Raw genomic sequence first — 22,882 nt, 5'->3', positions numbered from 1 at the left:
CTGTGATAACGGGTGAACTGCCCAGTGTTAAAGCTCAGTAGGGGAGCCCTAATGACACAGTAGTTAAAGTGCTTAGCCCCTAACGGAAAGATCAGCAGTTCTAAGCCACCAGCTGCTCTGTGGGAGAAAGATGTGGCAGCCTCCTTCCATAAGGATTTATAGCCTTGGAAACCCTAAGGAGCAGTTCTACACTGTCTTACAGGATCGCTATGAGTTTGAATCGACTTGTTGGCAATCTTTTTTTTTTAAAGCTCAGCACTGCACCCAGAAAAGCTTTCCCTTCCGAGTTCCTTAGGGAAACAAAGCTGCTTACGTGGGCAAGTAGAACCTGAGTTTCCAGCTAGCTGCCCAGACAGCATCTCGACATTGTTATCTAGACATTGATGCAAACTCAGAAATATCTCCATGTTCCCCTTTGTCCCTCTCCCACCTTTTCAAGCCCAGATAGTGCGTTTTATAAAACTGGGAAGGCTGAACCCCTAAAAGAAATGTCAGGCGCCAGGCAAATGCCGTGGGTGGATGACTTAGCAGCCCCTGGGATCCACCTTTGGGCCTTGTCATTGGCCCTGCCCATACCTGGTGGGCATCTACATTCTCTTCTCTGGGTCCTGGTCATGTTCTTCCTAGTTTTAGCCCCTCTCTTTGCTCTAGATTTTATACTTGTGCCTCCCTTCTGGTTGACGCTTTTCTTTCTGGCTCCTGGATCTAAAGCCCTCCATCTCACCCAGGCCTATTAAAAAAAAAAATATATATATATATATACTTAGGAGTCCCTGGGTGATACAAACAGTTAAAGTGCTGAGCTGCTAACCAAGAGGTTGGAGGTTTGAGTCCACCTAGAGGTACCTCGGAAGAAAGGCCTGGTGGTCTTACTCTTGAAAAATCGGCCATTGAAAACACCCAGCCTGAAGTGTGAATGAGGTTTAACTCAGGGGTGTGTTTGCAGCCCAGGAGGGATGGAGGGGGTAGTGGGTTGGGACAGTGTAGGGGGGGTGCCTCACCAGAACTGCAGGCCAGCACGAATCACCTGAGCAGAGTGATTGCTCCTACCCAGACTCTTGGCTTCTACCCTCCCACAGACCCCTTCTCCCACCATCTGTCAGGGGAGCAAAGAAATCACCACATGTGGGGATCAAACGGGCCCCCAGCCTTTGCAGCCTTCACCTTTGAGCTGAGATGCAGGACAGAGTCCCCCTGGGCTGAGGCACTGGACTTGGTAGGGCTCCCACCTCCGCCCCCGCCACCCCTGGGGTACAGACTCATCTGACAAATATGACCAAAGACCTGGCAGCGGTGAGATCAGCATTTTGTTCCCCTTCTTTGACATATCAGTATTTGAGCTGCAAGATCCCATTAGCTTTCACCTGACCCTGGGGCTTTAAATTTTCCATTGAATTCATTTTAGCCAACATTTATTGGCTGTGTGCTGTGTACAAAGCTCTGGGCTCAGCACAGAGAAGAAAAAGGTGAACTGGCCCCAGGGGAGCTTGTGGAGTAACCGAGCAAACCTGGAAGCCTGGCCTTTAGGACAGCATTGGCCATACGGGCTCAGGGCGCTGGAGGGCAGGACCAGGAGAATCTGCCTGCTGGGATGCTGGGTAGTGGGCATGCTGCAGGTTAGGGAGAACTACAGGAAGGAGGTGAGAGTTGATGGGGCCTTAGGAAAGGGTCTTAAGGCAGAGGTGGCCTCACGAATAGAGGGTGTGGGCAGAGCCAGCGGACGGTGGTGGAGAGACGCTGCAGAGGTTGTCCCGGCCAGACCACCAAGGGCATTGGTGCTGATTGCCAAGTTAATGTTTGAACCTGTGGGCCAGGGGAGTCCATGGGTAGGCAAAGGGTTAACACACTCAGCTGGTAACCAAAAAGTCGGAGGTTTGAGTCCATCCAGAGTTGCCTCAGAAGAAAGGCCTGGCAATCTACTTCTGAAAAATCAGCCGTTACAAACCCCGTGGAGCACAGTCCTACTCTGGCACATGAGGTCACGTAAGTCATAACTGGTGTGGTAGGTCAGGAGCTTTGGGGGCTGTGACCTCCCAAATTGTATGTAAATATCTGAAGTACACGCGTTTTTTAAAGGGGGGAATCTGTGCTTTCACGGGGTCTCAGTGAGATCCAGATCCATCACTGCTGACAGAGACCATGACTGTTGGGAGCCACGTCAATGACTAATTATTACCTAAGAAAAAAAAAGTGCTACTTTCAAGTTCGGTGGGAAAAGACTCAGATGAAAGGAGGTGGGCCGAGCGCACAGAGCTATGAACTCTCATAGCCATGGAAACAGGCAGGACCAAATCCAAGGCAGCCCGGGGCTTTGCTTCCACATTTCAAAAGCCGGGTCAGGCCCTGGTCTCTCGGCTGCCTGCTGACTTCCTGAGGCCTAGTTACAGCCCAGGGAGCGGCGCCTCCCTCTGGGGAATGCAGAGGCCTGCCCAGCACACAGCCCTGCTGACCCTTCTCTCCACACACAACACAGAACAGGAGACAGATGCACCACAGGAAAGGGCTGTCCAGCCCCAAACATTCCACCTGACCCAGAGCCAGCCTGTCGTGGCCGGAATTTCCGACTTCACCTCAGCCCACCCTCAGTGTGTTCACAAACTCAGTGCCCTCTTTGTCCCCAAATGAAAGGGGTTGGTTGTCTCGCTTGGTGCCCAGGGTGCCAACATGTTTGCTCTGCTTTGTAGGGAATCTTTCTGCTCCCATCCGCTCTCTCATACTCTCAAGGATGGATTTTAGACCCTGTTCTATCCCTGGTGGTGCAGTGGTTAAGTGCTCGGCTGCCAACTGAAAGGTTAGCAGTTTGAACCCACCAGCCACTCTGCAGGACAAAGATGTGGCTATCTGCTTCCCTAAAGATTAACAGCCTTGGAAACCCTATGGCGCAAGCTCTACTCTGTCCTATAGGGTCACAGTGAGTCAGAATTGACTCGACGGCAGTGGGTTTGGTGGTTTTTTGGTTCTATTTCAGTCTTCTTCCACAGGATAAACAGTTTTACCCTCAGCTTTATGAGTTCCTTCCCTTGTTCTTAGAAATGATTTCTGATTGACCTGACATGTCATGAGCAATTGATAAAAGCACCATTAAAAGTGTCCTGTGTGCATGTAGCTCACTGTTAACTTGCTCTTAAGTTGCTCTCTTGCCCTGAATGCCACTAGTTTGCTGGTTAGGTGGTGAGAGCCAGGAGTGAAGACTGGAGATAAGGGAGTTAGAGGTGAGAGGGATGGTGAGGCAGTAGGCAATAGGGAGGAGAGGGAGAAGGAGGTGAAGAGGAGAGGAGAGAGAACGTGGAAGAGAAGGTGGGAGATGGATATAACCAAGAGGCAGGTGGCAAGGGAGTAGAATCACAAGAAAGGAAAGAGGAAAGCACATACTATGTGCTTAGTACAGTCTCAGTCATCTAGTGCTGCTATAACAAATACCATGAGTGGCTGGCTTTAACAAACAAATTTATTTTCTCACAGCTTAAGAGGCTGGAAATCCGAATTCAGGACGCCAGCTCTAGGGGAAGGCTCTCTCTCCTGGTCTGAGAGAGATTCTGAGGGAAGGTCCTTGTCTCTTCAGCTTCTATTCTTTGGCTCCTTCGTGATCTTCATGTGGTGTGGCATCTATCTTCCCCCATCCTGCTTGCTCACTATCTTTTTTAATCTCTTTGGTATCTCAAAAGAGATTGCCTTTAGACATACCCTACACTAATACCATACATTAACATAACAAAAAAACTCATTCCCAAATGGGATTATAGCCACAGGTATAAACTCGTTATGAGGTGGCAGAAACTAGATTCAACCTCAGATTTTCAACTTTAATCCCAGGCCTCTTTTCTTTATTCTATACTGCTTCCTCTAAGAGGGAGATAGAGGAGAAAGAGAACAAAGGAAAAAAGAAGAGAGTTATTAACTGTTCCTGGGTTGCAAGGAACAGAAACTGATTCTAAATAGCTTAGACTGAAAGGGTTTTATTGGAAGGGCATCAGGTGACTTTCAGGATCTAATGGAATGAAGGAAAACTGGGCTTCAAAAAGGACAAGAACCAGAGTGTTCTAGGGTCTGGGGAGAAGGATCTAATCAACAGCTTCCTTGGGGGCTTTTCCCCTGGAATAAATATGCCCCAACCATTTCTCTATCACTCTGCTCAAGAGTCAAAAGCCCAGGAGAGAGTCTGATTGGTTGTACTGGGGTCACATGTCCACCCCTAAGTCAGGGGAGAGAAGAGCTCCAAGAGCTGCAGGGAACGTAGAGGGAAGAGGTATTTAACTCTCCAAGTGCAGTTACCGAATGAAGGGGAAGTGAATGCTGGGTGCCCAAACAACAAATGACAAAGACACCAACACTTTCTAGATGCTGCCTCCAGGTGTTGGGGACTAGGGGTCCTGGCCACCTTACACTGCATTAGGGCTGGGGCAGGGCCCAGCAGGTTGAGTTTTATTCATGCCGTCGGAATGGCCACCATCATTACCACCATTTCCTTCTAGCAGAGCTGGGCTGGGTTCCCACTTCTTCCAAATCGGGCTGCTGGGAAGGAACATTTCTCTTTCTCTCAGGAGTTAGTCCTCACCCAAAAATGTATGCAGTAAGATTGAAGATCAACCAGTAGCTTACCATCAACTGGTTAAAAACACTGTCTTAGGCAGCCAACAGATACATGAGAAAATGCTCTCGATCATTAGCCATTAGAGAAATGCAAATTAAAACTACGATGAGATTCCATCTCACACCAACTAGACTGGCATTAATCCAAAAAACACAAAATAATAAATGTTGGAGAGGCTGCGGAGAGATTGGAACTCTCATACACTGCTGGTGGGATTGTAAAATGGTACAACCACTTTGGAAATCCATCTGGCGTTATCTTAAACAGTTAGAAATAGAACTACCATACAACCCAGAAATCCCTCTCCTCGGAATATACCCTAAAGATACAAGAGCCTTCACACAAACAGATATATGCACACCCATGTTTATTGCAGCTCTGTTTACAATAGCAAAAAGCTGGAAGCAACCAAGATGTCCTCTAACGGACGAGTGGGTAAATAAATTGTGGTATATTCACACAATGGAATACTACGCATCGATAAAGAACAGTGACGAATCTCTGAAACATTTGATAAACTGGAGGAATCTGGAAGGCATTATGCTGAGCGAAATGAGTCAGTTGCAAAAGGACAAATATTGTATAAGACCACTATTATAAGATCTTGAGAAATAGAAAAAACGGAGAAGAACACATACTTATGTGGTTACAAAGAGGGGAGGGAGGGAGGGAGGGAGAGGGCTTTTTATTGATCAATCTGTAGATAAGAACTGCTTTGGGTGAAGGGAAAGACAACACTCAATACAAGGAAGGTCAGCCTAATTGGACTGGATTAAAAGCAAAGAGGTTTCCGGGATAAAATGAAAGCTTCAAAGGTCAGCGGAGCAGGGGCTGGGGTCTGGGGAACTTGGTTTGAGGGGACTTCTAAGTCAATGGGCAAAATAATTCTATTATGAAAACACTCTGCATCCCACTTTGAATTGTGGCGCCTGGGGTCCTAAATGCCAACAAGCGGCCATCTAAGATACATCAATTGGTCTCAACCCACCTGGAGCAAAGGCAAAGGAAGAACACCAAGGTCACACGACAACTAAGAACCCGAGAGACAGAAAGGGCCCCATGAACCAGAGACCCACATTATCCTGAGACCAGAAGAACTAGTTGGTGCCCGGCCACAATCGATGTCTGCCCTGTCAGGGAGCACAACAGACAACTCCTGAGGGAGCAGGAGACCAATGGGATACAGACCCCAAATTCTCATTAAAAGACCACACCTAATGGTATGATTGCGACTAGAGGAATCCCAGAGACAATGCTCCCCAGAACTTCTGATGGCACAGGACAGGAACCATCCCCGAAGACAAATCATCAGGCATGAAAAGGACTGGTCAGTGGGGGGGAGAGAGATGCTGATGAAGAGTGAGCTAATTAAATCAGGTGGACACAGGAGAGTGTGTTGGCAACTCTTGACTGGAGGGGGGATGGGAAGATAGAGAGAGAGGGAAGATGGCAAAATTGGCACGAAACGAGAGACTGTAAGGGCTGACTCAATAGAGGGAGAGCAAGTGGGAGAAGGGAGTAAGATGTATGTAAACCTACATGTGACAGACTGATTGGAATGGTAAATGTTCACTTGAAGCTTAATAAAAATTAAAAAAAAAAACAAAAAACTAGCCAGACTTGAGAACCAATTTAAAAAAACAACAACAAAAAAAAAAAACCACTGTCTTAGAAAGGCACTGGAGTGCAGTAGTCTTTAGAGACAAGCACCTTGAGTTTGAATCCTAGCACCATTTGCCAGCTATAAGATTATGAGAAAATACCCCTCTACTCTCTGAGCCTCAGTTTCTTCTCCTGTAAAGTGGGGGGAGAATAGCGTGTACTCTGCTTCCATCTCCCTGTTGCTGTATCAAATGAAATAAAAACTGTCACAAGTTTGTAAGCTGTCAGATATACAAACAAACAAAGAGGTGTTGTTTTAACCTTCGTTATTAGCAAGTGAGGCCAGGGTGCTCGGGATAAGTGGGAGGGAGGCAGGAATAGCTGCTACAAACTACAGCAGCAAGACCAGAGGTTTGAGTTGAGGATAGGAGTCTGGAGAATGCAATCGTTTGGACTTTCACATTGGTCTCAGCTTCAAGCTTTATGAAATAGGTGGGGCCCCACTACATTCCTGCATACACCCCAAGAGCAGATGGCCTGAGGGTAGAGTTATGAACTTGACAAGTAATTTTAAAAACTGATTTAGTCACCCCTAGGCTCTGTCTTGGAGCTCCAGTGGCACAGCGGTTAAGGGCTTGGCTGATAACTAAAAGGCTGGCAGTATTAATCCACCAGCCACTCCTTGGAAACTCTGTGGGGCAGTTCTACTCTGTTCTATGGGGTCGCTCTGAGTCGGAATTGACTCAACAGCAGTGGGCTTTAATCTCTATTTCCTTTACTGAGTACCCAAATACTAAGCCCTTCCTGGCAATTAAACTTCTTGAGGCTGAGTTTTAACAAAGCTGGGTTGCCTGTAAGCTTCCTTTCTTCTCCTCTCACTGGTTGGCATTACACAAGGATGGAACCTGATGAAACGGTCCCCTGTGATTGCCTGCCGGTGTCTCATTGGCTGTTCTTCCTGCAGCTGTGCTCCAAGGTGAGCGTTTCAATTGTCATTCCCTAATAGCTTCATCTCCCCTAATCCAGGAGGACGGGACTTCCTCTTCTTGCTCACATGCCGCACTTCAAGCCATCTGCACGCGCTGAAGGGCACTTGTCACCTAGCATCCCGGCGTTCAAATCCACCCAATCCTGCAGGATCTCACTATTTGTGCTGTTTATTTATGTTCCTGGAGCACAAAGCAGAAAGACCAGCTCTCTCGTCTCTTTATTCTAAATGTTTAATACAGATGCCTTGGTCTTAGATTAGTCCTTTCACTCATTTCTCATTGAGACCCTGCCTTCTTAAAACCCTATTCCCACTCATATCTTTATTGCTTGTATACTTCCCTGGAGGCTTCTTGAGGTTATGGGCTTGTGTTTTATTTTTTGCTGTATCCTGAGCAGTGAGCACAGTGCCTGCTCTAATGCAGGCGTTTGATACCACTACCGCCAGTCGCTATCGAATTGGTGTTGACTCATGGGTGTTGGAGTAGAACTATGGCACTCCATAGGGTTTTTGATAGGTGATTTTTAGAAGTATATCACCAGTCCTTTCTTCCTAGGTGCCTCTGGGTGGACTCGCTTGCAACATTTTGCTTAGCAACCGAGCATGTTCAACATTTGTACAACCCAGGGACTCCGGGCACTCAATAAATTCTTGTGAAATAAATGAATGCCTGCACGTATAAGCCCTCTGATGCTGCTGTAACATGTACTGCCCTCAGTCAAAACTGAGTGTTATTAAAGCAGCATTCTGGAAGAGTTTTACTACTACTTCACTTTGGGAATCAGGATCTTAATTATTACAGCCACTTGGGGGGTCTTCCAATATGGATTATAATCAATGATTTCCAGTAAAGTTTTTACTCTAGGGCTTTGAAAGGCAATGAAAGAATTGTTTGAGATTGTGCGAACCTGGCACTATGGAATGAGAATTATACACGGTTTACTACAAAGCGAACTTAAGTATAATTATATATTGTGAACTACAAATACACAGTGGGGTTTTGATATTAATTTCCAATCACTCCTCACCAAGAATCGTGAAAATCCTTAGCAAGTGTGGTTAAGGAAGTGTCTCTGTTATCACCTGGTTTGGATTTACCCTCTTTGTGTCACTGATCCTCTTATTTCACCCTCCAGACTGTTCCTGCCCCACGATGGTCAGTACTGGGCTGTCCAGTTCCTGCGCCAGGATTTCTCGTGTCAGGATTTCTGTCAGTAATTGCAGAGACTTCGTATGTTCTGTTTGCAATTATATGCGATCGGGATTTTAATTGCAAAAGATGAAAATGGAAAGATATGAATGAAGGTTTGTAGAACATGAGAGTCTGAAGAAACATCAAATGTTATTGAGTCCAGGGACAAGAAATGCTTTTAATCTCAGGGGCTGATGCCAAACAGCGTTGTGTCCGGGCTTTCCGGGAGCCTAGTGATCATTTAGTGACGTCGGCCCCAGGCTAGGGATGAGGGGCGTAAGGCCTACGCCACATATTTACCCTCCTTACAGAAAGGCAGGTATGTTGTACTGGTGAAGAGAGGCCAGGATTCAAGTTGAAAACAGCACTGGCATTTTAGAAAAACGGAAGCTTGGTGGCAGAAATAATTGTGTTTCTTTTACTCAGTATTAATTGATTTTTAAAATCACTGTGAAACCAACGAGGCTAGTAACAAAAATAGCAGCAAAAATGCCTGGCCATGGCATGACTGGTTTTGGGCAAAACAGGCCTACATTGTAACATCGGCGAAACAACCAGTTGTAGCTCCAGCTGATCTCAACCTTGGGAGCGTCAGCAGGAGCCCCAGAGGCAGGGAACAACCAAGCCCCTCCTCCTTTGGACCAGGTGCAGGGAACTTTATGGGCCAGACACGTTACAAGAATCTTGGCTCTAAACAGTTTTCTGCAGACCCCATCTCAGCTTTCGGAAAGGGAACGGCCACTCCGCAGGGGCAAAGCAAATTGGATCCCGGGACACAAAATGTTGAAGATGTTTAAAAAATTATAATTTAAAGAAAAACTGCAACTAAGGTAACACTGTGATAAGACATAAATCCATACGTACCCACATCATACGTAACACAGGGAGTTACAAAGTGAATTATGCTCATTAATGAAAATAAATCAGAGGGATAAAAAGAGATGATACAAATTTGTCTTAGTCACCCAGTGCTGCTATAACAGGAATACCACAAGTGGATGGCTTTAACAAACAAATTTATTCTGTCACAGTTTAGGTGGCTATAAGTCTGAATGCAGAGCTCCAGCTTCGGAGGAGGGCTTTCTCTCTCTGTCAGCTCTGGGGGAAGGTCGTTATCATCAATCTTTTTCTAGTCTAGGAGGTTCTCAGCACAGGGACCCCAGGACCAAAGGATGAGCTCCACTCCTGGCTTGGTGTTAATGAAATCCCTTCTCTCTGCTCAGTTCTCTCTCCTTTTATCTCTTCCAAGATAAAAGGTGATGCAGGCCACACTCCAGAGGAACTCCCATTAAGGATTATGGCTAAGACCAGAGTAAGGGTGTTGCATTCCACCCTAATCCTCTTTAACATGACCTAATCTTACCTCTGTCAGAACAAGGCCAGGGACCGACTGTGGAACAGACCATCAATTGCTCATATGCAAGTTCAAGCTGAAACTGAAGAAAATCAGAGCAAGTCCACGAGAGCCAAAATATGACCTTGAGTATATCCCACCTGGATTTAGAGACCATCTGAAGAATAGATTTGATGCATTGAACACAAGTGACCAAAGACCAGGCAAGTTGTGGAATGACATCAAGGACATCATCCATGAAGAAAGTAAGAGGTCACTGAAAAGACAGGAAAGAAAGAAAAGACCAAGGTGGATGTCAGAGGAGACTCTGAAACTTGCTCTTGAGCATTGAGCGCTAAAGCAAAAGGAAGAATTGGTGAAGTAAAAGAACTGAAGATCTCAAAGGGCCTCTCGAGAAGACAAAGTAAAGTATTATAATGACATGTGCAAAGAGCTGGAGATGGAAAACCAAAAGGGAAGAACATGCTCGGCGTTTCTCAAGCTGAAAGAACTGGAGAAAAAATTCAAGCCTCGAGTTGCAATAGTGAAGGATTCTATGGGGAAAATACTAAACGACGCAGGAAGCATCAAAAGAAGATGGAAGGAATACACAGAGTCATTATGCTAAAAAGAATTAGTTGATATTCAGCCATTTCAAGAGGTGGCATATGATCAGGAACTGATGGTACTGAAGGAAGAAGTCCAAGCTGCTCTGAAGGCATTGGCGAAAAACAAGGCTCCAGGAATTGATGGAATATCAATTGAGATGTTTCAACAAACAGATGCAGCACTGGAGGTGCTCACTTGTCTATGCCAAGAAATATGGAAGACAACTTCCCGGCCAACTGACTGGAAGAGATCCATATTTATGCCTATTCCCAGGAAAGGTGATCCAACCGAATGTGGAACTTATAGAACAATATCATTAATATCACACACAAGCAAAATTTTGCTGAAGATCATTCAAAAACGGCTGCAGCAGTATATTGACAGAGAACTGCCAGAAATTCAGTCCGGTTTCAGAAGAGGACGTGGAACCACGGATATCATTGCTGATGGATCCTGGCTGAAGGCAGAGAATACCAGAAGGATGTCTACCGGTGTTTTACTGACTATGCAAAGGCATTTGACTCTGTGGATCATAATAAACTATGGATAACACTGCGAAGAATGGGAATTCCAGAACACTTAATTGTACTCATAAGGAACCTTTACATAGATCAAGAGGCAGTTGTTCATACAGAACAAGGGGATACTGATTGGTTTAAGGTCAGGAAAGGTGTGCGTCAGGGTTGTATTCTTTAACCATACCTATTTAATCTGTATGCTGAACAAATAATACGAGAAGCTGGACTATATGAAGAAGAACGGGGCAACAGGATTGGAGGAAGACTCATTAACAACCTGAGTTATGCAGATGACACAATCTTGCTGGCTGAAAGTGAAGAGGACTTGAAGCACTTACTGATGAAGATCAAAGATCACAGCCTTCAGTATGGATTACACCTCAACATAAAGGAAACAAAAATCCTCACAACTGGACCAATGAGCAACATCATTATAAACAGAGAAAAGATTGAAGTTGTCAAGGATTTCATTTTACTTGGGTCCACAATCAACGGCCATGGAAGCAGCTGTCAAGAAATCAAAAGACACGTTGCATTGGGTAAATCTGCTGCAAAGGACCTCTTCAAAGTGTTGAAGAGCGAAGATGTCACCCTGAAGACTAAGGTTCGCCTGACCCAAGTCATGGTATTTTCAATCACATCATATGCATGTGAAAGCTGGACAATGAATAAGACCGAAGAAGAGTTGACGCCTTTGAATTGTGGTGTTGGTGAAGAATATTAAATATACCAGGGACTGCCAAAAGAATGAGCAAATCTGTCTTGGAAGAAGTGTGGCCAAAATGCTCCTTAGAGGCAAGGATGGCCAGGCTGCGTCTTACATACTTTGGACATGTTGTCAGGAGGGATCAGTCCCTGGAGAAGGACATCATGCTTGGCAGAGCACAGGGTCAGCAGAAAAGAGGAAGACCCTCAACGAGGTGGATTGACACAGCGGCTGCAACAACGGGCTCAAGCACAACAACGATTTTAAGGATGGCTCAGGACTGGGCAGTGTTTCGTTCTATTGTGCTCTATGAGTCGGAACAAACTTGACGGCACCTAACAACAGCAACAACAATCTTACCTCTCAGCCCAAGGCAGAGATTAGGATTTACAACACAGGAAAATTACATCAAATCACAAAATGGAGGGCAACCACACAATACTGGGAATCATTGCCTAGCCAAGTTGACATATATTTTGGGGGGACACCATCTAATCCATAACAAATTTGTAACATGACTGGCCTAGATTGATGCTGAAAATAAAACACAAAATTCCTAATTCTAAGAAATTCTAGTCATGGTGACTTTTAAGTAGATGAAGGTGTATATACTTAATAGCCTGTTATGCAGCTATGAAATAACAGTCATGCGCTGCATAACATCTATTCAGGCAAGATCCAACCACGAATACATCTGTGGTCCCACAAGGTTCAGAAATCCCCATCAGATAACTGAATATAGCGGGTTTAGGCATGTCCCACTTGACAATCACAATAATCCTCAAAAACAAAGAAAAAATTCTCTAAGCTGTTAAAGGATTGGCTCAACTGGAAAGTTACAAGGCTAACGAAAATGAGAGAGAGACCTATATCAAATACGGAGAAATCACTAATGACGTGGATTGAAGACCAAACATAAACTCGAATCCTTTTTAGCACATTGATGGTCACTGCTAAGGCACAAAGCTTGTTCAAGATGGTTAAAGAAAAAGCAGGACCAGACTATGATAGCGGGTTTAGTGCTAGCTCTGGGTGGTCAAAATTATTTCGCTGCGTAATGTGAAGGTGAGTGGTGAGTCTGAGAATGCTGATATGAGGGTAGCAGGAGAATTCATTGAAGCCTTAGAAAAACTAATTGTGGGGGGAAGTTATTTGCCCCAGCAAATTTTTAATAGGGATGAAACCTCCTTATTCTTGAAGTGAACCATAATGTGACGTTCGCACAAAGCCCAAATCACTTAACATCCTATTTCACAGAAAGTATCGTGGACTTTAAGGAACGCATGACTGTATTATGATTATTATGAATGGGAGGGTTTGGAACAGCATGTCCAAATGCTCGCTGTAACATTAAGTGAAACCACAGTGTTATAAACCCAGGACAAAATAAGTGTTTCACCAAAAAAAAGCCGTCTTAATGTCTTTCTGGAGTAAGAAAAGATTGATGTTATTTATTCTATCTAGTAATGCCCTTATATGTGGGGCAATGGTGGTAGAATTCTTGCCTTCCATGCGAGAGACCTGGGTTCAAATACCAAGGCGCCGCATGCAGCTACCACCTGTTCGTCAGTGGAGGCTTGCATGTTGCTATTAAGCTAAACACATTTCAGCAGAGTTTCCAGACTTAGATGGAGTAGGAAGAAAGGCCTGGCAATCTACTTTAGAAAAATTAGCCAATGAAAAGACCCTAAGGATCACAGTGTTCCAATTCACAACCCATCGTGGGAATGGTGCAGGGGTGGGCAGTGTTTTATTCCGCTGTGCATGGGGTCACCACGAGCCCGAGGCTAACCTGCAGACTCCACTGCGGCTAACCACAGCAATGTCATTGTAACGCTCTCTGTCGGTGCTTTTATCTATCTACCAGGCATCAAAATATTAGCAGTATTTGGGCTCAAGAGCTGTAATCACGAGTAGTTTCTTCTTTTGTTAGATTTTTATTACATTATTCCTCTTGTTTGTTGTAGTAATATTAGAAAATAGATACACAAAGTAAAAGAAAATAAAAGCATTCATAATTCTACCCTGGATAGGTAACGTTTGGGTAGCTTTTTTTCCCAAATATTTTAATATACAGATAAACATATACGTGCTTTTATTTTATAAAATTGCCATCATACTATGCATATGGCTAATATTTATTCACTGTGGACTTTGCAGTGGTTGGTGCTGCTCTGGTCCCCGGGAAGTTCACCTCCTCCCCTGACGCAAGTTCACAGGCATCAGATCACAGTACAGTCTGTAACCCAACCAAGTCTCTAAGCTGATTCTATAAGGACATTTTAAACATAGAAACAAGATAATGCGTGACCTTCTCCATTTCTGCAGAGGCAGGCCCCTGGTAATCTGATGAGCTCTTTGCTTTTGTCCTAGAAAAAAACAGCAAAGGGCGGGTTGGCTCATCCAATCTCTTGCCCTTGCCAAATGATGTGTGGACAAGAAAATGTCAAGTGGTCCTGCTTGAAGCCCTTGGCCAGGAACAGGCCCTCATCTTCCCAGCAGCCTAAGGGAGAAGGGGAAGGGTGCAAACCAGGCCCCCCACCCCCCTCCCTGTGCAGCCAGAGGCACTCATTATGCCACTCCCCCCACGCCCAGGCTCTGTGCCCTTGCTGGGGAGGGAGACCCCAAAGCTCTCTGATACTACAATTACAGAGACAGGAAAGACAAGAGCTAAGAGCAACTGCTTCTTCCCCCAAGGCTCTCTTGTTCCCAAGCAGCTGCAGAGAGGGCTGTGAGGGGGAGGAATGTCCAGCCCCTGGTGGCTGCAAGCCGTGAAAGAGTCTCTAAAAGAGGGGCCAACTCAATTACTCATTTTCACTATTCCAGATGTGTCTGGAGGGAGTGACCGCATATCCAAACATCCTACCACTCTGTCTCCCTAACATATCTCTGGAAAAAACCAAAAAACCCACTGCCATCTAGTCCATTCTGACTCAGAGCAACCCCATAGGACAGAGTAGAACAGCCCCATAGGGTTTTCAAGGCTGTAATCTTTATGGAAGCAGACTGCCACACAGAGCAACTGGAGGGTTCGAACTTTCGACCTTTTGGATAGCAGCTGACCACTTAACCACTGCACCACCAGGGCTCCTACATACCTCTGTAACCCTCGGAAATCTTTTTTTGAATCTCCATGACAACTATGGCTTTGGAAAAGTCATTTAACTTCTCTGGGTCTCAGTTTTCTCATTTATTCAGTGAATTAAAGCAGTGGTCCTCAAGGTGCTGGCCTTGACACCCTGGCGGGAAGGAAAGGTCATTCTGATGGGCGGGAACTGATCCAGGAATGCAAATCCTTCCCGTGGTTCCCTTGGGTGAGTCACACACAAGTTCTGTGGACTTACTGTGTATGTACAATGAAAGGCTACTTGCCAGCAAACCCACACAAATTTGGTATTCATAAGCTAAAATTAGTGATCCCCGGGCATCCCCTGGGGACTCAAATTTGTTTTCCACACTGTACTTTGCCTAGGTGGAATTTCTCCAGATTTTGGAAGGATGCCTTTGAATGAACTCATCAGCAGTAGTTTTGAGCTGTTGTGGTTTTCAATTGCTGTTATTTATACATTTTATTTATAAGTTACTCTTGGCTTTGTGCCCCATTATCCGTTTTGTCTGATGGGTGTTTTTGGTTTGACCTAGAGTGGGTGGCATAGTGGTTAAGAGCAGGCTGCTAACCAAAAGGTCAGCAGTTCAAATCCACCAGCCGCTCCTTGGAAACCCTATGGGGCAGTTCTACTCTGTCCTATAGGGTCGCTATGAGTTGGAACCGAATTGATGACACCTAACAACAGAATGGGTAGTGAAGAGTGTTTGCTTCATGAGAGTTAAAAGCCTATAAAATTGTCCACTATTTAAACATCTTAAACACTATCAGGCAGCCATCTAAGATGTATTAATTGGTCTCAACCCACATGGAGCAAAGGAGAATGAAGAACACCAAAGACACAAGGTAATTATAAGCCCGAGACACAGGAAGGGCCACACAAATCAGAGACTACATCAGCCTGAAACCAGAAGAACTAGAGGGTGCCTGGCTAAAACTGATGACTGCCATGACAAGGAACACAACAGAGAATCCATGAAGGGGCAGGAGAGCCCTGGGATGCACACCCCAAATTCTCATGCAAAGACCAGACTTAATGGTCTGACTGAGACTAGAAGGACCCCCAGAGGTCATGATCCCAGACTTTCTGTTAGCCCAAGACAGAAGCTATTCCCAAAGCCAACTCTTCAGGCAGGGATTGGACTGGACCATAAGATAGAAAACGATACCGGTGAGGAGTGAGCTTCTTGAATCAAGTAGACACAAGAGACTATGTGCGCAGCTCCTGTCTGGAGGGCAGATGAGAAGGCAGAGGGGAACAGACGCTGGATAAGTGGACACAGAAATACAGGGTGGAGAGGAGTGTGCTACCTCATCAGGGGGAGAGTAACTAGGAGTATATAGCAAGGTGTATATAAGTTTTTGTATGAGAAACTGACTTGGTTTGTAAACTTTCACTTAGCGCACAATAAAAATTAAAAAAAAAAAAAGAGAAAAAAATTTTCCACTATCTAGACTTCGTATTATATAAATGAATTGCAGTTCAATAATGAATCACTCATATACCCATACTGCTAAGGGAGATAGGTACATATCCCCCTTAAAGCTTGGTCGTAAGGTAGGGTGACTGGCTGTCCCAGTTTGCCCAGGACAGAGAGGCTTCCCAGGGTAAGGAATTTTATAAACCAAGAAAATCCTGGGCAAATTGGCACAGGTTTCATCCCATTGTATGGGGACACTTCACTGGTGACTTGCTTCACTGTGTGTGCTATTTTAATAACTTCCATCTCACAGTGAAGCTTAGTGTAATAAAATCACCCATTGCCATTGAGTTGATTCTCATTCAAGCGACCCTATAGCAAAGAGTAGAACTGCCCCATAGGGTTTCCAAGGAGTGACTGGTAGATTCAAACTGCCGACCTTTTGGGAGCAGCTGTAGCTCTTAACCATTGCATCTTTTTTTTTTTTTTTTTTAGCTCATTGGGCATTGATTTATAACCCAACATTGAGTATATAATGTTAGGTTCTCTTTTCACATCAGTAGGAAGCAAGCCATGTATGTCGCCAGCAACCAGTTCAGTGCAGCATATTCACTTGTTGTTGGTGCTGTGGAGTCAGTTTTCAACTCATAGTGATCCCCTGTGACAAGGTATATGGCATTGAACTGTTCCACAGGATTTTCTTGGTGTCATGGATTTTCTTGGTGTCATGTGTGTATTAACTTGGTTAGGCCATGATTCCCGGTATTCTGTGGTTGTCCTCTATTTTGTGATTGTAATTTTATGTTAAAGAGGATTAGGGTGGGATTGTAACACGCTTAACAGGCCACATCCATGATCCAGTGTAAAGGGAGTTTCCCTGGGGTGTGGCCTGTACCACCTTTTATCTCTCAAGAGATAAAAGGGAAGCTAGCAGAGAGTTAGGGACCTCATACCACCGAGAAAGCAGCACCAGGAGCAGAGCATGTCCTTTGGACCCAGGGTCCTTGCACCTGAGAAGCTCCTCAACCAGGGGAAGAATGAGGACAAGGACATTCTTCTCCAGTGCTGACAGAGAGAGAAAGCCTTCCCCTGGAGCCGATGCCCTGAATTTAGACTTTGAGTCTACTTTACTGTGAGGAAATAAACTTCTCTTTGTTAAAGCCATCTACTTGTGGTACTTCTGTTATAGCAGCACTAGATGAGTAAAACACTTGGCTATACTCTTTATGAAAGTAGACCATCAGGTCTTTCTCCCACAGAGCTGCTGGGTGGGTTTGAACCACCAACCTTTTGGTTAGCAGTTGAGTGCTTAACCATTGTGCCACCAGGGCTATATTCATTTGGTTCTTCTACAATTCTTACTCACTTGCCCCAATGCCCTAAGTATCCTACCCCCCAACTCCCAAACTCAGAAGAAAGGTAGAAAAGGTGGGGATGTTGGAGTTCTTTGACCCCACCCAAGGGGATATGCTCAAAAAAGTTTAGGAATTCCTGAACTAAAGGACCCATGAGAATGTTCCTCCCCTGCCTCAGCAGCCTGGGTGGCAAGTTCACCTTGACCTAGGTGAAGATTCTTAACAAACGCAGAGAGTGAGAATCAGAGCTTCATGAAGCATCCCCAGGCCTTACTGAGAATTAGCTAAAGGGAAGGTAATTCTCCCGTTGTAGGAAGATTTAGAATCCCTGGGTGGTGTAAACAGTTAACGCATTTGGCTACTAACGGAAGAAAGGCCTGGCAATCTACTATTGAAAAACAGCCATTGAAAACTCTGCGGGGCCCAGTTCTACTCTGGCACACATGGGATCACCATGAGATGGAGTCAGGTGGATGTCAACTGGTTTTGAAGATTTAGGATCTAGCCTCTTTTGGATGGTGTCCAGTATGGATTCTCTAATTTCGCTCCATTGTTTTACCATCGACCTTGCAGTGGTTGGTAATACGTCAGTGGGGGACGAGAGGAAAGAGAACATATTTATTTATGTGTTCATCTTTGGCAAGTCAGAACTCAGATTAGGGGAGTTTTGCTTTTGACTTGATACGAAGTAGTATTAACCCTACTACATAGATCAGGAGCCTGAGCTGAGATTTGAGCCTGGCCTGCCTTGAGCTGACTTACCTCAAACCCTGGTCTCCCACCATGCTTTGCAGCCTCTCAGGTCCCCAAGAACCCAGCACTCCACTCACCTGAATAGAGGTCACTTTAAAATTGTGAAAGCAGCAGAAACCTCAAAACAGCCCAACCAAACAAAAAAAAGAGGCTGACAATTTAAAAATAAAACCAACATGTGCTTAGCCTGGAATGGAAGCTCCCAATCAGTCCAACTTTAGAATTCAATGCCCCCAGTTTACCCCAAATCCTGAGCAAACCCCCACCGCCGCTCAGGCTTTGCTGATTCACTGGCCATAATAGGTGGCTGAGCCATCAGTGGGAGGCGGCGCCCATATACCATCTCCTTTTCCCAAATTGGACTGTCTTTTCTAACACTAACATTTTTCTGCATAAGGCACAAGTTTCCAGAGAGCTGTCCATAGAGTGGTGTGACCTGATTCCTGCTCAGCCAGCCATAAGCTTTGTCTGTCAGGCGGGACACGGTCATCAGCATTCCAGTCAGGGTTAGTGGTGGGACTGCTGTTTATTTAACTGCTAATCCCACTTATGTGAAATTAATTTACTCTACCATTATAACTCACCTTGCTTCCTGCCCTGACAGACTCCTATAATTTACACCTGACTGCCTCATTGTGCTCCTGCTTCCTGGACTAAGGGGCAGCGGTTGGCAGCTGGGTCTTGGGGTGACTCACACTGGGAGGTAGCTCTGTATAGAGAGAGGCTTTCTTGTTATAGATGGAGGAGGGCTATTTTAAAAGCAGTGTTGTATTTTGTTTTGTTTTTTGTTTTCTCCTAATAACCAGTTCCCCTTTAGGCCATTTCTGTCCAAGGAACTTTGTTTATTATTATTAAACTTCTTCTTGTCTCCAAATATGGGCTGTTGTAATTTACACAGGGTGCAGATGAGTCTCTGGCTTCTTTAGTTGGAACTCAGCCTCTGAGTTCTCATTTCCCGTGATCCTTGGATGCAATGACGGTCAGCGCTGTAGTCCCAAAGCAGGTGCTCACAGTAGAGGCTTCTGGACTGCTCTCAGAGTAAAAGACTCTAGGTGGCATTACTTACAAGGTTTTACAAATATCTCTAACAATAAGCAGGGACTGCTGACTAAAGTGTCCCAAACCCAGATCTCAAGGCCAGGATCTCTTACCTTTCTTTCAGCAGAGGTGAACAAGGGACCACTTGCAATGAAGCTGCTGGTGACAGGGATTGTTTACAGAGATGAGAAAGAATCACACTGGCCTCCTGTTGGCACCCCTGGGTTGAGTTCCTAGTCTGGGTAGACAATGGGGTATAATACTTTGAAGATATGGTTCTAGCCTCCTGGTGAAAACTTCCCATTGCTAACTTACTTCCATAGCTGAGTTGCTCATTTGGGTGCCTTGAGAGAGAGCCAAGGGATGGGGTAAGGCAGCAGCCCACAAGCTTGCCTGGGATGACCTCTGCCAACACTGTGAATGCGGCCACATAAACAAATTGAGGAACTGGACATCTTCCAACATGTGCAAAAGCCCTGGTGTCTTGTTGTTACGGAATGAATTGTGTCTCCCCAAAATGTGTGTCAACTTGACGAGGCCGTGTTTCCCAGTATTGTGTGGTTGTCCTCCATTTTGTAATCTGCTGTAATTATTTTATGTGTTATAAATCCTAACCTCTATGATGTTAATGAAGCAGGAGTAGAGGTGGTTATGTTAATGTGGCAGGATGCAGTCTACAGGGTTAGGCTGTATCTTGAGTCACTCTCTTTTGAGACATAAAAGAGAAGCGAGCAGAGAGCAGGGAGACCTCATTACCACCGAAAAAGAAGAGACAGGAGCAAAACATGTCCTTTGGACCCGGGATTCCTGCTCTGAGAAGGATCCAAGAGAAGATTGATGCCAAGACATATGGAGATTTCCAAGGAACACCAGGCCCACAGATGTCAAAAGTAGACAAGGACCTCCCCCCAGAGCCAACTGAGAAAGCCTTCCCCTAGAGCTGGCACCTTGAATTCAAACTTCTAGCCTCCTAAGCTGTGAGAGTATAAATTTCTGTTTGTTAAAGCCATTCACTTATGGTATTTCTGTTATAGCAGCACTAGATGACTAAGGTACCCCTTGAACAAGCGCCACATTGACTGTGGAATGAAATCCATTTTTAGCCAGGCATTAGGGTTCTGTTACTTGACCCTCTCGTCCAGCCTTACTGCCCACTATTGCTTTCCACAAATCCTCTTCCTGTCCAGCCATGTGCTTCTGGGCTCTCTGTGCATACCCATTTCCCTCTCCTTGTCAAACTGTACCCTGAAACAATTAGAATTGCCCTCCTTATCTTTCTCACTCATCAAGTCCAACCTATCCGTGAGTTCACTCTAGCTCAAGTCCCACCTGTTGTAAGAAACAAAGGAAGCTTTTCTCTACATCAAATTCCTCTAGCATACTCTATACAGATTCATATGACACCCACCATGGGTATGGCTCTTTGGCCATCTCCCTTGTTGTTATTGTTGTCAGGTGCCGTGGAGTCAGCTCTGACTCATAGTGACCTTATGTACAACAGAAAGAAACACTTCCAGTCCTGCGCCATCCTCACAATTGTTGCTATGTTTGAGCCCATTGTTGCAGCCACTAAGTCAATCCATCTCATCGAGGGTCTTGCTCTTTTTTGCTGGCCCTCTGTCTTACCAAGCATGATGTCCTTCTCCAGGGACTCTTTCCTCCTGATAAGATGTCCAAAGTATGTGAGACAAATTCTTGCCATCCTCGCTTCCAAGGAGCACTATGGCTGTACTTCTTCCAAGACAGACTTGTTTGTTCTTCTGGTAGTCCATGGTACATTCAATATTCTTTGCCAACACCACAATTCAAAGTCATCAGTTCTTCTTCAGTCTTCCTTTCTCCAGCTTTTACATGTCCAGCTTTCTCCCTTGTATTAGTTATCTATTGCTGTATAACAAATTATCACAAACTTAGCAGCTGAAAACAACACACATGTATTCAGGCAAGGCTTAGCTGGATCCTCTGCTCAGGGTCTCCCTGGGTTGCAAACCAGGTGTTGGTCAGGCTGTGTTCTCATCTGAAGGCTTAACTGGGGAAGGAGTCACTTCCCTGCTCATGTCGTTGTTGGCAGCATTTAGCTCCTTGGGTTGTATGACTGAGAGCTTCGGTGTTTTGCTGGCTGTCAGCTGGGGGCTGCTCTCAAAATCTAGAGGCTTCTGCAGTTACTTGTCACATGGGGTTTCCTAACATGGCCACTTGCTTCCTCACGGGAGATCAAGGAGAGAGAGTGTTCATTCTCTCTTCTCTTTCCATCTACAAAAATGGCTGTGCCAGTTTATATGGCTTTCAGATGAGTCTCTAATTAACTAACTGACCTTGAATGTAACTAACAACTCCATCAAACTCATTGCGGTCGAGTCGATTCTGACTAATCCTTATATGTATCGTCTTTGACTCCCCAGTAGACTGTACTTTAAGACCAGGAACCATCGCTTCACATTCACATATAGCCCTACACACAATAGGTCGACAATCAGTGGGGCTTGATGATGATACAATCAGTTATCTGCTAGCTGCATCCAGAGTGTAGCTTCTTGCTTATAACAGAGTATCTAAAAACCTCAGTTCAAATCTTGACTAGGTCAACTATCAACTCTGTAACCTTGGGCAAGTTGCTTAATCTCCTTGTGTTTGTTTCCTCATCTGTAAAAACGGAGGCTCTCCATTATTGAATCACGGGTTTGTTGTGAATTTAAGTGAAGTTGTATTGCTGTTCTGTGCCATCAAGTCAATTCTGATTCACAGGAACCCCATATGACCCTATATGCCTCAGAGGGTTTCCTAAGCTGTAAACTGTAACGGAGCAGAGCACCAGGTCTTTTCTCCCACAGAGCCACTGGTGGGTTTGAACCACTAACCTTTCAGTTAACAGCCAAGCACTTAACTGTTGTGCCCTCAGGGCACATTTTTAAAGTGAAGTAACGCATGTGAGATGCTTGGTTGGCGCAGTACACGGCATGGCACGGCATTGGGGCTCAATAAAAGCAGCAGTTTTATTATCTGATTCTTTTTTGGGCTGGTGCCCAGGTACCTCTGCTACAGCAAGATTCAACAGAAAACAAATTAATGATGACACCGGTTTTAGGGGAGGCATCCTAACGAGAATGTTGAAGTGAGTTTTAGAAATTCGACAAGGAGAGAGCTCAGAGGTTAACTTGATCCATTTCCCCCTTTTCAACAGCCCACAGACAGATTAGTTTTTAGCTGATTCTCCAGCTATTGCAGAGCTTTCTCCCAGAGGCAAGTGAAGACTGACTGCGCATGACGATGAACACCAGTGCTTGTCACCTGAACTTGGATGTAACACACAGCCCCTGAGGAAGGTAGCTCCAATTACAGTCAAGGAGTCGGAGGAACCCTTTCAAGAGAGATTGATTTACTGAGTAAGAAATACAGCTCAGCAGCCCACACACAGGTTTCTGCCTTTGGCAAACTGCCTTGCCTGCTCCCTTCCCTCTTGTCCGGCGTATGGATATCTGTTTGTGCATTGGTGTAGGGCTTGCTGTAGAGGTGTGCCTACGCTGCTGTCCTAGGACAGAGCCTCCTATCCTGGGGTCCTTTCACTGAGGGATGTCCGATACCTTAAACTGAAGGGAATCTTACTTCATTTCTTTTTGTGGTGGCTTTAATTTCATTTTCCTGCTTCAGGTAGGCCCAGAATGCCCCAGAG

Source organism: Loxodonta africana, chromosome 16, assembly GCF_030014295.1.
Source record: "Loxodonta africana isolate mLoxAfr1 chromosome 16, mLoxAfr1.hap2, whole genome shotgun sequence".
In the NCBI taxonomy this organism is placed as follows: domain Eukaryota; kingdom Metazoa; phylum Chordata; class Mammalia; order Proboscidea; family Elephantidae; genus Loxodonta; species Loxodonta africana.
The sequence above is the reverse complement of the archived record's forward strand: the minus strand, read 5'-3'. Positions refer to the sequence as shown.